The sequence below is a fragment of the Rosa rugosa genome, chromosome 1, assembly GCF_958449725.1.
Source record: "Rosa rugosa chromosome 1, drRosRugo1.1, whole genome shotgun sequence".
NCBI classification, from domain to species: domain Eukaryota; kingdom Viridiplantae; phylum Streptophyta; class Magnoliopsida; order Rosales; family Rosaceae; genus Rosa; species Rosa rugosa.
Window position 1 is genome coordinate 64,678,473 of NC_084820.1, and position 12,628 is coordinate 64,691,100.

Here is a 12,628-nt window from a genome sequence, read left to right on the forward strand (position 1 = left end):
CTTATAACTTCGTTGCAGTTCTTACAATTCGCTCTCACATAGATCATGGTCTCCTCTGAGCCCTTATGAATTTTCTTCTCTCTGTCTCCAACCCTTTTTCATGTGAACTGTACAAAAATGGTCTTTAATGGAAATCTGGGATTGCAAGATGAGATTTGCGTTTTTGCACTCTTATTGGGGGAGGTTGGGTTGGAGGCTGTGAAAATTAGTTAGCTTCAGTGTTTGTATTAGTGCTGGGTGAAGAAGAAGAAGAAGAACTAGAAGGGGGAGAGAGAGTCTCAGAGAGACGAGATGTGGAGGAAGAGAAGAATAAGGGACAGAAAAAAGAAAAGAAAAAGATAAGCTAAAAATTGTAAGCCATTCGATTTATTATAGCCACGTGTTAAAATCTAATAAAAAGCTTAGGTAAGTTAGGAGGGTAAGGTGCTTAGGAGAGGATCCTGATCCTATAAATTTACATTTCAAACACGAATATCAAACTTGTGTAATTTGTAATGCCATCACTATTTTGTCAAAAAAAAAAAAAAAAAAGCCCATATCCCTATTGGAAAATAGATATAAACCGGACCGGAGTGACTACAGTTGTTGCAATTTGGAATGTTGGAGAGATTGAAGCATACCCAAACCCAGCAATCGAGAGAAGGCAGGCATGACGATGACGACGCATCTCTCTCTGAATTCCTTGCCTCCATAATGGACTACACTCCCACCGTAAAATCCCACTCATCAATTTCCTAATCTTCCAATTCCGATCAAACCATACATTTTTCATTTTTCTTTTTCTTTCTTTCTGCAGATACCTGACGAGCTTGTGGAGCATTACTTGGCCAAAACCGGCTTTCAGTCTCCCGACTTTCGATTGTAGGTACTTTTCTTTTCTTTTCAATTAGGGAGCTCGGATGATCTAACTTACCCATTTCTGTTTGGGTTTAGTTTACCTCAGATTTTTGTCTAACCTTCCATTTCATTTTTATTGCTATAGCCTATAGATGATAATGGTCTTGGGTTTTTTTAGTTTTTTGTTGGTCAGAGTTGATTTCATATGCTATAGGGAAAATAATACCCAGCTTAGAAAATGAAAACAACATCAACAGGGACAAAGGCAAAGGGAGTTGGGGGCGGATAAACCCATTGGAAAAGGCATTTAGAAGCTAGTGCCCATTTGGAAATGGGGTACCCTCTAGGCTATTGACCAGCTTTCCAAAATTGTTACCCTTTAGGCTGTTGACCAGCTCTCTAACATTACATCCTGATGATGGAATCGAGGGCGTGTTTGAGCCCTTACTAGGCAGTGCAGGCTTGAGCTTCAAGTGGGGAGTTGATGGAGCTAAGTTAGCCTTCGCTATAATGATGTGGCCTTGAGAATTTCGGAGAACAACTCCTAAACCTACTATCACTCTGTTTTCGTCACATGCTCTGTCCACATTTACTTCAAATTGGGAGGAGGTGAAGGAGATCAGAGCTTTAGGTTAGGGGAGCAATTTGTATTAAAGTAGCAGGGTGGAGAAGTTGTGATACTTGTAGCACTAGTAAATTCAAAGACAGCACAGATAGCTCTTGAGATAACATGATTAGGTGGTGGCAGAACCTCCTTAAAAACCCCATTGCACCTAGCCTTACGTATCTCCCAAGTCCCAACACAACAGCCTATAAAGTTAAGGATCCATCTCGATCACTGATGCTCATATTGTGTGATAAGGGACTCATCACCCACCTATCAGAAGATGTGTGCTGAACTGGGGATAGTTTATAATGTATTTAAAACCATCTCTTCAGGATCCATGGGAATACGAGTAACTTTTGCTGTACTGTCTCCTAAAATTGACATGCAAGTAGGGGAGGGAATGATGAATAAGCATGCCTTATACGAGGTACCATATGCAGCAGGTGACTTTTCCTCTCTTAACAGTCGAGCGACTGCATTCCCCTTATGACACTAGTTTCCTGAGATTTCTCCGGGCTTCCTTTTCTTGGGGTTTGGGGTATGGTGGAAGCTGCTGGTTCTCCAGAGTCCAGATTAATGTCTTGCTGGATATAATGAGACAAATGGGTTGAATCTAGGCATTTGATGATTGAAAGTCTTGCAGCCAATGGTAACTGGTGCAAACAGATTAATAGCCACCCTTCTCATTTGGCCAAATGAGATGATCTACGTGAGGACCTCCGGGCACTGATTGGCATAGCCATAATCTTTGAAGCTTTAGAGTCGGTATCAATTGTTGAATTGGGGCTAAAATTGCATGTCTTGGTACTAGGATCAATTAGAGAGCTCACATTAAGGAAGAAGAGAAGATTTGGTGGTATAGATAGGGAGCAGTTCAGCATTCTTGAAAAGGACTCCGATTAATAGACTAAATACTGACATTTCTCCCCTTCATGTATGTATATGCCATTACGATCCAACAGTTGATGTCTCTTCCCTCCAATTAGGTGCTTCAAGCCTGCAAAAACCACTTAGTGTTCATGAAGTCACAGTTTTTTGAATACCGAGCTTTAGGGATGGGGACCAATATGCCGATTATTGATGTTCCTCCAATCCTCCATTCTTGTTTAGCCAATAGCCCAAATCTCTAGTATAATATTTATTATTTCCTATTATGCTCAATGGATTTTCCTCCCGGATTCATTAAGACCTCACCAGAACTTTGCAAATGCGGAGTTGGTATAATTAGTTTGAGGGTTTAATAATATATATGTTTTTCCTTTTGGTATTTTAAGCAATTTATTCTGATGTATTGGGGATGTGAAGTGAAAAATTAAAGTAAGCAGACTTCAAACGTTGCCCTTTTGGAAAATACCATTAAATATTGAAAATGGAATTCTTATTATCAGCAAAGTATTATTATAAACTATGCCTTTCTAGTTATTGATTATTTAAGCACATAAAACTAGCAAAGTCGAGACATGATCTGTGTGATCAAAGTGGTATAGTTTTTGAGGATAGGTATTTGGCCATAGGAACAGGTTATTTCAGGTACGCGGTTCTCCTTTTCTATCCGGGATCTTTTCCTTTCCATTTGGGCCATTCAGATCTTATTAACGATTAAAGGGTTGTTCATTGTGACGTAGGTAAGCATTGTTACTGTAGAAATCTTTTGGTATAACTTTCTGCCGTGCCGACAAATGGAAAAATGCTACTATTTAGTTTTCATTTCTTTTTTTTCATTTTATAATTTTTGAAAAGTTGAGTTAGATCTGTACTTTTGAATATGAGTTATTGACTTGAGTTTTTCTCTATTCACAGAATTAGGCTGGTAGCTGTTGCCACACAAAAGTTTGTCGCTGAGGTTGCAACTGATGCTCTACAGTAAGCCACTGATTTCTCAACTTTTTGCCTCATGAGTCATGAGTCATTACAAGAGTTCACTTATGCACACATGGAAACGATGCGCACATATAATTAAAACCAAATCCTTCTTCTCAGTTAGAAATGTAGGACCAAATGGCATTACCTATTAGATGTCTCAAATATCAGAGACGAAAATTTTTTGAACAAAAGATATTTAGTTGCACTCATTTTTGTAACAGTTGTAGTTAGCCAGCACATAAGCTGTTACTGATTGGAACAATATTCACATGCTTTTTCCTCTAAACAGGCAATGCAAAGCAAGACAGGCAGCAGTGGTGAAAGACAAAAGGGACAAACAGCAAAAGGTAAAGAAATTCTAGGCAGATGCTTTTTTCTTGTTTTTTGTTTTCTTTTTATTTCTCTTCATATTCTATCTAGTTTTAACTTTAACGTGGAAACAGGATAAGCGCCCAATATTGACTATAGAAGACAAAGGCATTGCGTGAGGTATAAGGAGTCTTTCAAATCACTTTATCTTGATGAGCCAACTTTTTCTGCCCTTCAGTTTCAATAATAATTGAAGATTCATAGCTGGACTATATCAAGTGATGGAGTCCTGGATATTTTCTAATCCAAGATTAAGTTATAATTGAATTTGGTTTGTATTAGAGGTCTGGAACTATAGAATCTTCAGTGCTGGTAAAGACTTGGGAGTTGTGATCAGTTCTGGAGTGATCCACCCGAGCTGATCTGAATCGCCTATGTCTACTTTATTATTATGATTCCATCTGCGTTAGTTATGTGTAGTTTTAAGCTAAGTTTGTTTTCACTTATTGTTATTAAGCTGATTTAGTTCTGTTAACTTGCTTGCCTTGTTATTTTTGATCGAGCAGTACGGCGTCAATGTGAAGCACCAATAATATTTTGCTGACAGCCCTTCAACTGGGATAGATCCTGCATCAAGAGGAATAATTTGTACTTGGATTTCTGTTGTTCCATGTAGTGAGATCTGTGTAACATTACTGCTAGATGATTAGGTGATGCTCAGTCAATCTATTGTTTTAGACTGAAGATATTGTTTGTATGTAGTTTTACATTCATGGCATTACATTGTGACTTAAATACTGCAGACTGCATATCTGTTTATTTCAAATTTTCAATGTGAAGCTGAAGCCAAGACCCGAGGAAAAAAAAAAAACCTGAAGGCGCAGATGTTTTTGTTTTCTTTTGATCGAGTTAAAGAAAGTTTACAAAGGAAATCTCCTAACACTACTTAAACCATGAAGATCAAAGTTAAAAGTATTAGAAGCATTCAAAGGAAGAGCATGATTCTAGCTTGCAATATGGGACATATCCCAAATTCCCCACTGCATCAGCTATAAAATTTGCATCTCTGTATGTGTTTAAACTCAATATCTTGGAATTGACTTGCCACACATTTGATATCCTAAACAAGAAGCTTGATGCGCCAGTGTTGCAGAAACATTGTTGATGCTGTCAATTAAGACCTTTGAATCTCCTTCCACTTTGATTTTTGAGTAACCATGAATAAGAGAAGCTTGGAGGCCAGCTCTTAGGGCTAGAATTTCGGTGATTAAAACGTTAGAGTATCCTATTTTATTTGTAGAAGCAAGAATAGGTAATCCCTGATCATCTCTTGTAACAAATCCAGCTGCTCCTTGGTTATTATCATAGAGGGAACCATCAAAATTCAGTTTAATGAAATCCTTTGGAGGTGAGGTCTCCATCTAATTAAGACAGAAGGATCGATTCTTTTCTTTTTTGTTTCAGAATGATGCAGATGTTTCTGTTGTCCGCGGGAGTTGCTCTTTATTCCAAAATGCATGTACTTCTATACGATTTAGGGGATCTGAACTTAATATTTGCTAATGCTTTGCTTGACAAGGAAGACATTTTCAACTCTGAACATATTCCTGACTTCTTGATTTAATTGACTATCTGAATGAAGAACCCATCATTAAAAGATTATAAAGCAGAAACCCTTGTACTAAGTTAACCCGATCTTCGACCTGATCACTTCTTTCCTCCTTGAATTCGTCTCCAAACAATGTGGAAGGTGTCATTTTCAATTTTTATGTTTTTAGTCATTAAATCCAGATTTACAAGAGCGATCGATATAAACAACTTGGAAACTGATTAACTCAGAGGGGCATTTCATTTTACACCCAAATTTCATTACACCTATTAGATTAAACCCACCCATGATTTTTTTCTAATATACACCAAAATCTGTTGATCAGGTTGATTACATAAATAAATTCTGATTAATTGACATAGAAAATAAAACATGTTTTTGTCAGAAATTACTGAATATGCCACAAGCTCTAAATTAAATAAATACATGCACTTGATGAACTAGACCCTTGATTGAAGCTCTCGTAATCAATACTTAATTCTAGGTTTATATATGATTTTCTCTATTTTGTGGTCTGGTTTTTTGTATATAAAAGGTATGTCATCTGTTTCATATAAACACTTGAATGGAAAGCAGACATAGGTTAATAACATATTATACAGATGTTCTATTTGTAAGGTATGTATGTTATTTCCAATTACAATCTAAAAGTTTTATCTAAAAAAGGTACCTGATCATTAGAATACTTTTTTTTTTCTAGATAATTTGATTTCATGTATGTATCTAACATATAGGAGGTTTACTTTTTATTTCTATATATTCGATTACAACCTAAATGTTGATAGTTTTTGTATAACATCTCTGTATTAGAATTTATTTTTATTTTTTTTGTATCATACCTCTTTGTTAGGTTTTCTATTATATTATACCTATGATTGTATAAACAAAAGTATTATACCTACGATTGTGGTATACATCATTGCGTATTGATCTCTATTAAGCTTGAACATTTCTTTTATTTAAGCCCTACCGACACATACATATTTAGTAGGTACATTAGACATGTATTACTTGAGAGAATGTAAAAGGGCAAATTAGACATATATTTTCATAAGAAAAAATATTGATTATAGGCATACACTCTATATGGAACGTCTATTAATGTGACTTGGGTGTAAATTAAAAGAAAAGTATGTATGAGTTTTTTCTAATAAAAGGTTGATTTTTTGGGTTTATATCTAATTTTCTCTAACAGGAGACGAAGCCTTATATATTGTAATGTATAAACGAAGTTATACCATGGCCTGCAATGATCAATCTCATGCAAATAAAATTATCTCTTAATCTCATGGCAAGAAATGCATGGGGAATTAGCCGGCCTCTTGAATATCAAAGTTAAACAAGGCGATCCTATTTAAAGTTCTATAAATACATCTTAATTAGTTTAGGCACATATAAGCACTAAACCCAAAGACTTGAAGAACAAAATTTATTTGCTCTTCACTTCCAGAAAGAAGAAGAATAACATGGCTAAGGCTAGCTTGTTTCTAGTTGTTGCTCTTCTTCTCATCATTTCCCTGGCTGAGAGTAAAAAACTCGGCAGTAAGAATTTTTCATACACTAACATAATTTCTGTTTGATTTAGTTATATACATGTATATGGTCACATGAACAAATATTCTTCTCTTCCTATTTAACTAATAAGAATCTGCTGCATGCAGTCGGGTTTGGAAATGACAATAGAGCAGTAGTTTGCAATTCCGTTTATGGTGCAGAAGCCGGTGATACTTGCGGTAGCGTTGTCAAAAAGTTCAAATTGACTCTCCAATCCTTCCTTAACGTCAATCCTAATATCAACTGCAACAGCTTCTTTGTGGGTCAATGGCTTTGTACCGATGGAACTGCAAAGTGATGATCAAGTTGCAACAGTTTCATGACCGAGGACAAATAATTGTATGAATGAAGAGGATTAGCTAGCTTTAATGCCTCTTTCTCAATGCATTGTTTTCTATTGTTTCATCTCTTTGATAATTGTAGTTTTTCTTCTTTTTTATAAAAAAGAATGTTGTTATTATCACCACCAGTGTGCAATGCAATGCTCTGTATAAGGCAGCAGCAACAGTTTCCAATCCTCTATAGAACCATCATCAATTGAACCACACCATATTCAGCATTGCAAAGGAGTGTAGTTGAAATTTGAAAAAGAAAAGAACACGGGTGAGATGAAATAGACAACTCGATTATGAAGTTAAGGCGGATGGAGTCATTTTATCCAATTGCATGCATAAACCTTTAACTTATGAATTACTTGGCTTAGGCCGGGGCACGGTTCGAGTCCTTTCCGGAAACCTTTAACCAAAAGCCCCATTTAGAAGCACCGAATCAATTGAATGACAGAATCCCCACTGCAAAATGCATGCCAAAGCAATAGAATAGATCCATTGAGTGAACCCGTGAAGACTTGGAGGACTTGGTTTTGATCTTCTAGATCATTAATCGAATGGACCTGTCGTTGAAGCAAAAACAGAAGACGGGGGCTTGGATGAGTAACGTAGTTGGTTGAAGACCCTGGAGTCCAACAGCGGCGGGATGTGAATGGTGTGCCCATGTTTATATACGCACGCACATAACATGCATGTTGTGGATCAACCTTGAGCCACTTTCATGGGATAGCTGGAGGAGTTTGGAGAAGGAGAAGCTTGAACAAATATGGAACATCTGTGAGATTTCATCTATTTCATGTAGGATTCAATTAATCAAAACTCTCCAACTGTGTTATTCTAGATTTTTACGAGTGGCGAGTTCAAGTTGGGTAAATTGGTTAAATTTGTGCACGCCTAAGACATGATCAATCATTAACTTTAAACCATAAATACAAGTATAATTTTAAACCAAAAATACAAGTAGAATGTTTAGGTTTTAGGGTTTAAAAATGTTCTGATGTATAAACCTCAATCCTTCGAACTAAATATTAGTAACCTTGTATCTCTGCAGCCCTCATTGAAATTAATATTAATAACCATATATCTTTGCAGCCTACGTGAGTTGCATATAACTATATTAGTTGATTGAACATAACTTACAAGATTTGTAAGTCAATCATGAACTTATCTCAGGACTCAACCATTTTTTTTTATAATCAATTTGATATTTGAACAGAACTTATCAGTGACTTGTCAATATCTTATTTGATATAATTTAAATGATTTCTCAACTTATTAAATAGATTTTTTTAGTTAATTATAATATTTCATATATTTCAGGAGTGAAATGAAAAATATAATGGAATCAATTATTTGATTTTGTTAGATTCAAGATAAAATACAAAAGGACTATGAGCATGGATAGCAAGCCACTTGCTTGAGTGGAACCCCCACTCAAGTTCAAGCCCCAACATCCACAAGTTCCTCATTGATAGGTTGTTGAGTACTGGGGTCCTACGGAACCTATGTGATGCTGGTGAAAATGTCAGCTTCCAAAGAGGCTAGGTCATCATGGGGTAAAGCTATGGTATGTTAATATTTCTCATACATCAACTATTTTTACCACTTTAAGGACTCATGTTACCACTTTGAGGACTAATATTACTATTTTGAGGACTCATATGGTAAACTAAGAAAATTTACCACTTTAAGGACTCATGTTACCACTTTGAGGACTAATATTACTATTTTGAGGACTCATGTGGTAACTAAGAAAATTTACCACTTTAAGGACTCATGTTACCACTTTGAGGACTAATATTACTATTTTGAGGACTCATTTTACCACTTTTAAGGGAATTGTATGCATGTCATACGTTAACATATTGTAGAATTTTCGGTCATCATGAGGTCCAATTGTTGGATGTCTGCGGGCTTTCAAGGTGGAAAACTTTGAGCCAGCAGGGTCTGACTACTCCCACATGGTAATTGGCGCTGAATCCAGATATTAATTGGGTTCCTGCAAGCCAGGGTGATTCATAATGTTTCTGGACTGGTGGTCTGCTTCCCCCCTTCCAACTGCCTTTGTCCAAAAATATATACGTGTGTGTGTGTGTGTGTGTGTGTGTGTAGGGATGATCAAGAGAGGACCCTTAAACTCTGATGTATTTATTTTTAGGATGTATTTTAATAATCACAACCACTCATTCTTTAGTTACCTACACATATATGAATCTTACAAAAAATTAGCCAAATTGAAATTTTTTTAACCATTTGATTAGCACAATTATCGTTTTAATTTTATCTAATGGACTATATTTGTTTACACAATTTTGAGTGACAAAATGATTATGGATTTGGTTGATTTTTTGTAGACATAATTCTTGCCTAGGAATATAAAGGATCAACAGTTGAAATCATTGAATTAGATCATATACTAGTGTAAAATAGTAAAAATTCTCAAATTCTTAAAATAAGGATGTCCTCTCTTGATCCTTCCTCTATATATATATATATATATATATATATATATATATATATATATATGCGCGCGCGCGCCATTGCCAACTAGGGGTAACAACTATCATGCTAATTTAGAAGGTTTCTTATTTATCTTCTATTCAGAAGGTTGATCACTCTAACACTTTTGCTGTGGCTCTTTCTACGGCTTATCTCATCTGGAAAATCAATACAGTATTGAAAACAAAGTTTCCAATCCTGGATGTATAACCTTCCTCTATCAGGTAGCCAGGCTTTTTTTTTTTTGACAATTTAAGTGTTGGTTGTATTAGGGGCATTTGTTTGTAATTCTTTAATCTTTCCCAAAAAAAAAAAAAACTATCATGCTAATTCTATCTCAATTATATTCACAACAATATGCATTCATGAATCATGACAAATCTCCTCCGGGCATGCCATATAAATGTCGTTGTTAACTTCTCCCGACTTTTTTGTTTCTGTTCTTTTCTTAAACTTGATCTGTTATCAAACATTCTTAATCTTATGCCATCCGTTGGTATCTCAATTCACAATTTGTAGAAGTTTAATGGACATTATCAAAAAGGAAAAGAAGAAACGATATCAGCTAGCTTGTAGCTTTTAAAATAAAAGTACTAGTAAAACAGAGTGCATGCAGAGTAAAACAGAGTGGTTGGAGAGTAAAACAGAGATGATGTTGGACAATACATAGGGTTTGTCCAAGCAAATGAAGCAATAAGAATACACATTTCAATAAGAGCCCAACTTTATATCCTTTTTTTTTTTTTTTCGATAAAATATATCTTTCTTACATTTTCAGAGATTAGAGAGGAACAGAATGTGTGCTTTGAATTAACAAATGACTTAATCTTTAAGAGGCCATATTGATTTATTAATTTATTGCTGTATGTAATATTATACAACAAGTACAGATGAGCTCAATTAAACAGCACAATGGTTCTCAGTTGCAATCCAGTCATTGTTGTTGTTATATTTTTTTTTTCTGTAATCTGATTTAAAGGTGATAATTTTTGTAATGTAAAATTTAAAGAAAAGGATTTGATATGAAAGAGAAACCATTAAAAATCATATTCCAATACGGCACCTGCTTGATGAGAACAAGCATTCTTTGTGAATGACATTAAACGGATTAGACCTAATATAACCGATTTTAATTTTTCAAAGGTTTATTTTAATAGATTGATTTTCGTCGATGAAGGAAACAAATTTACTATATACTAATTCTCAACGCACTGTTCATCGGCTTATGAACAGTGCCGGCTCCAGCCGAGCTGATATTGTAAAAGACGATTTTACCCCCGCCTGCGTTTCTTGCCTCGACACCTGGCGTACTGCTCAGTCCTATCGTGTCTTCGCTACTGCGCTCCACAGAGAGGTGGAGAAAGAGAGAGAGACAGCGAAGGTGGTACTGTTTGAATTTCGGTGCATGCAATTCTGGGTGAAAACAGAATACCGAGTTCACTGATGGTGGTATTTTGTTATCTGTAGAGGACTGAAATTGGAGAGGAGGAAGGGAGAATTTATCAAGGTCAAGAAGGGTATTGCTTCTTATTGCTCTGGGTAATTGGTTATTTGGTTTTCAATTCGTTTTTTTTTGTTTTTGTTTTTGAGTTTCTTGCTTGCATGCCTACATTTCGGTTGGTCTTGCCTGAATCTTGTATGAGACTAAAGCCACATTTGGAAATAATTTTTCAAAGATTTATTTTAATATATTGATTTTCGTCGATGAAGGAAACAAATATGAGACTAAAGCCACATTTGGAAATAATTTTTCAAAGGTTTATTTTAATATATTTTAAATGACGGCTCATTTCATTAAATGAATTCTTTTAGTTACTTCCAATTTCTAATTTATTTAGAAGTGTACATAAACTAAAATATAATGGATTGCCTATCTTTTTTTAGATCAAAATCAAAACAGAGGCTATGCATATGCATATATAGGCTGTTGTCACATGAATACTACGGTTAAAAAAAAAAACCATGCTATTTCTATTTCAAAATCCAGTTACAACTTGAACAACACAAATCAAGTTTAGGGCCTCATTACGCATGCCATTGAAATGTTCTACTAATTTAGTTGACAGGAAAGTGGAAACCATTAATCTTATCCTCATCTTACTGCTTGGCATCAGATGGAAGGCTATGTTGACTAATATCATGCATATATCACTTCAAAATCATGATCATGTAACAACCTTAGTCAGGTAACATAGACGTTGTAAAGGATATATCTTGCAACTCCATCTAGCTAGTATATTCACCAAAAACATATAATTCATCTAGTAGCACTTGAGCTTTATTAATGTACTTCACACTGTGTCGTTGTTCTTTCTTTCATAGTTCATTTCATCACCTATCAATGGATATTGTCAACATGCTCTACAAGGTTCCCTCTTTTATATCACAACAAAGTGAACAAACTATTTTAGCTTACCTTTCCCAAATTTCTGTACAAGCAAAACAAAGAAAGCAAAGAAGCTTGTCGCTTTGAAATGACATTATTGCATGTAGAGTGAAGCATAGATGAATGGCTCTTGTTTAGTATATGACTATATGTTGCATAATCCCCTCGAGGTAGAAGATCCACTTTCTCATGAGTTGAGAGCAAGATTTGATGTGTATCTTCGTACAGGTCTACCTTTTCTTTGTCAAACTGCCGGAACTTGTCCTAAATTAAGAACCAATTAATGAATTTCATAGGACGTGTTGATTTCTTGCTATATGTAATACCATTATACAGCGTACAGAGTTTTTGCTAGACTGAGAAATTATCTACAAAGTAATCATGGCTGTGGTTATGTCAAATACCAGTGTGGCTCTTGTTCTCTGTCTTTTCCGGCCGTCATCATCTCGTCCACCGAGATTAGAAAACTCGGCCGTCATCATCTCGTCCACCGAGACAATGCTTTGAACTTGTCTTTGCCCAATGCCTTTGTGAATATATCTGCTAACTGTTGTAAAGAACCAACGTATCTGGTGCTGACTGAACCATTCAATGTCTTGTCTCGAATAAAATGACAATCCATTTCAATATGACGT

General features: G+C 35.5%; 1 long non-coding RNA gene and 1 pseudogene across 1 annotated transcript; both read left to right on the forward strand.

The window, feature by feature from the left end:
• The first annotated feature begins 523 nt into the window (after window positions 1-523).
• LOC133726124 (transcription initiation factor TFIID subunit 10-like) lies at window positions 524-4,513 on the forward strand (annotated as a pseudogene).
• A 2,113-nt stretch (window positions 4,514-6,626) lies between these two features.
• LOC133726127 (uncharacterized) lies at window positions 6,627-7,296 on the forward strand. The gene is made up of 2 exons (XR_009854656.1): window positions 6,627-6,767; window positions 6,887-7,296. It is a non-coding gene; the product is annotated as an uncharacterized LOC133726127 (long non-coding RNA).
• Window positions 7,297-12,628: the final 5,332 nt, after the last annotated feature.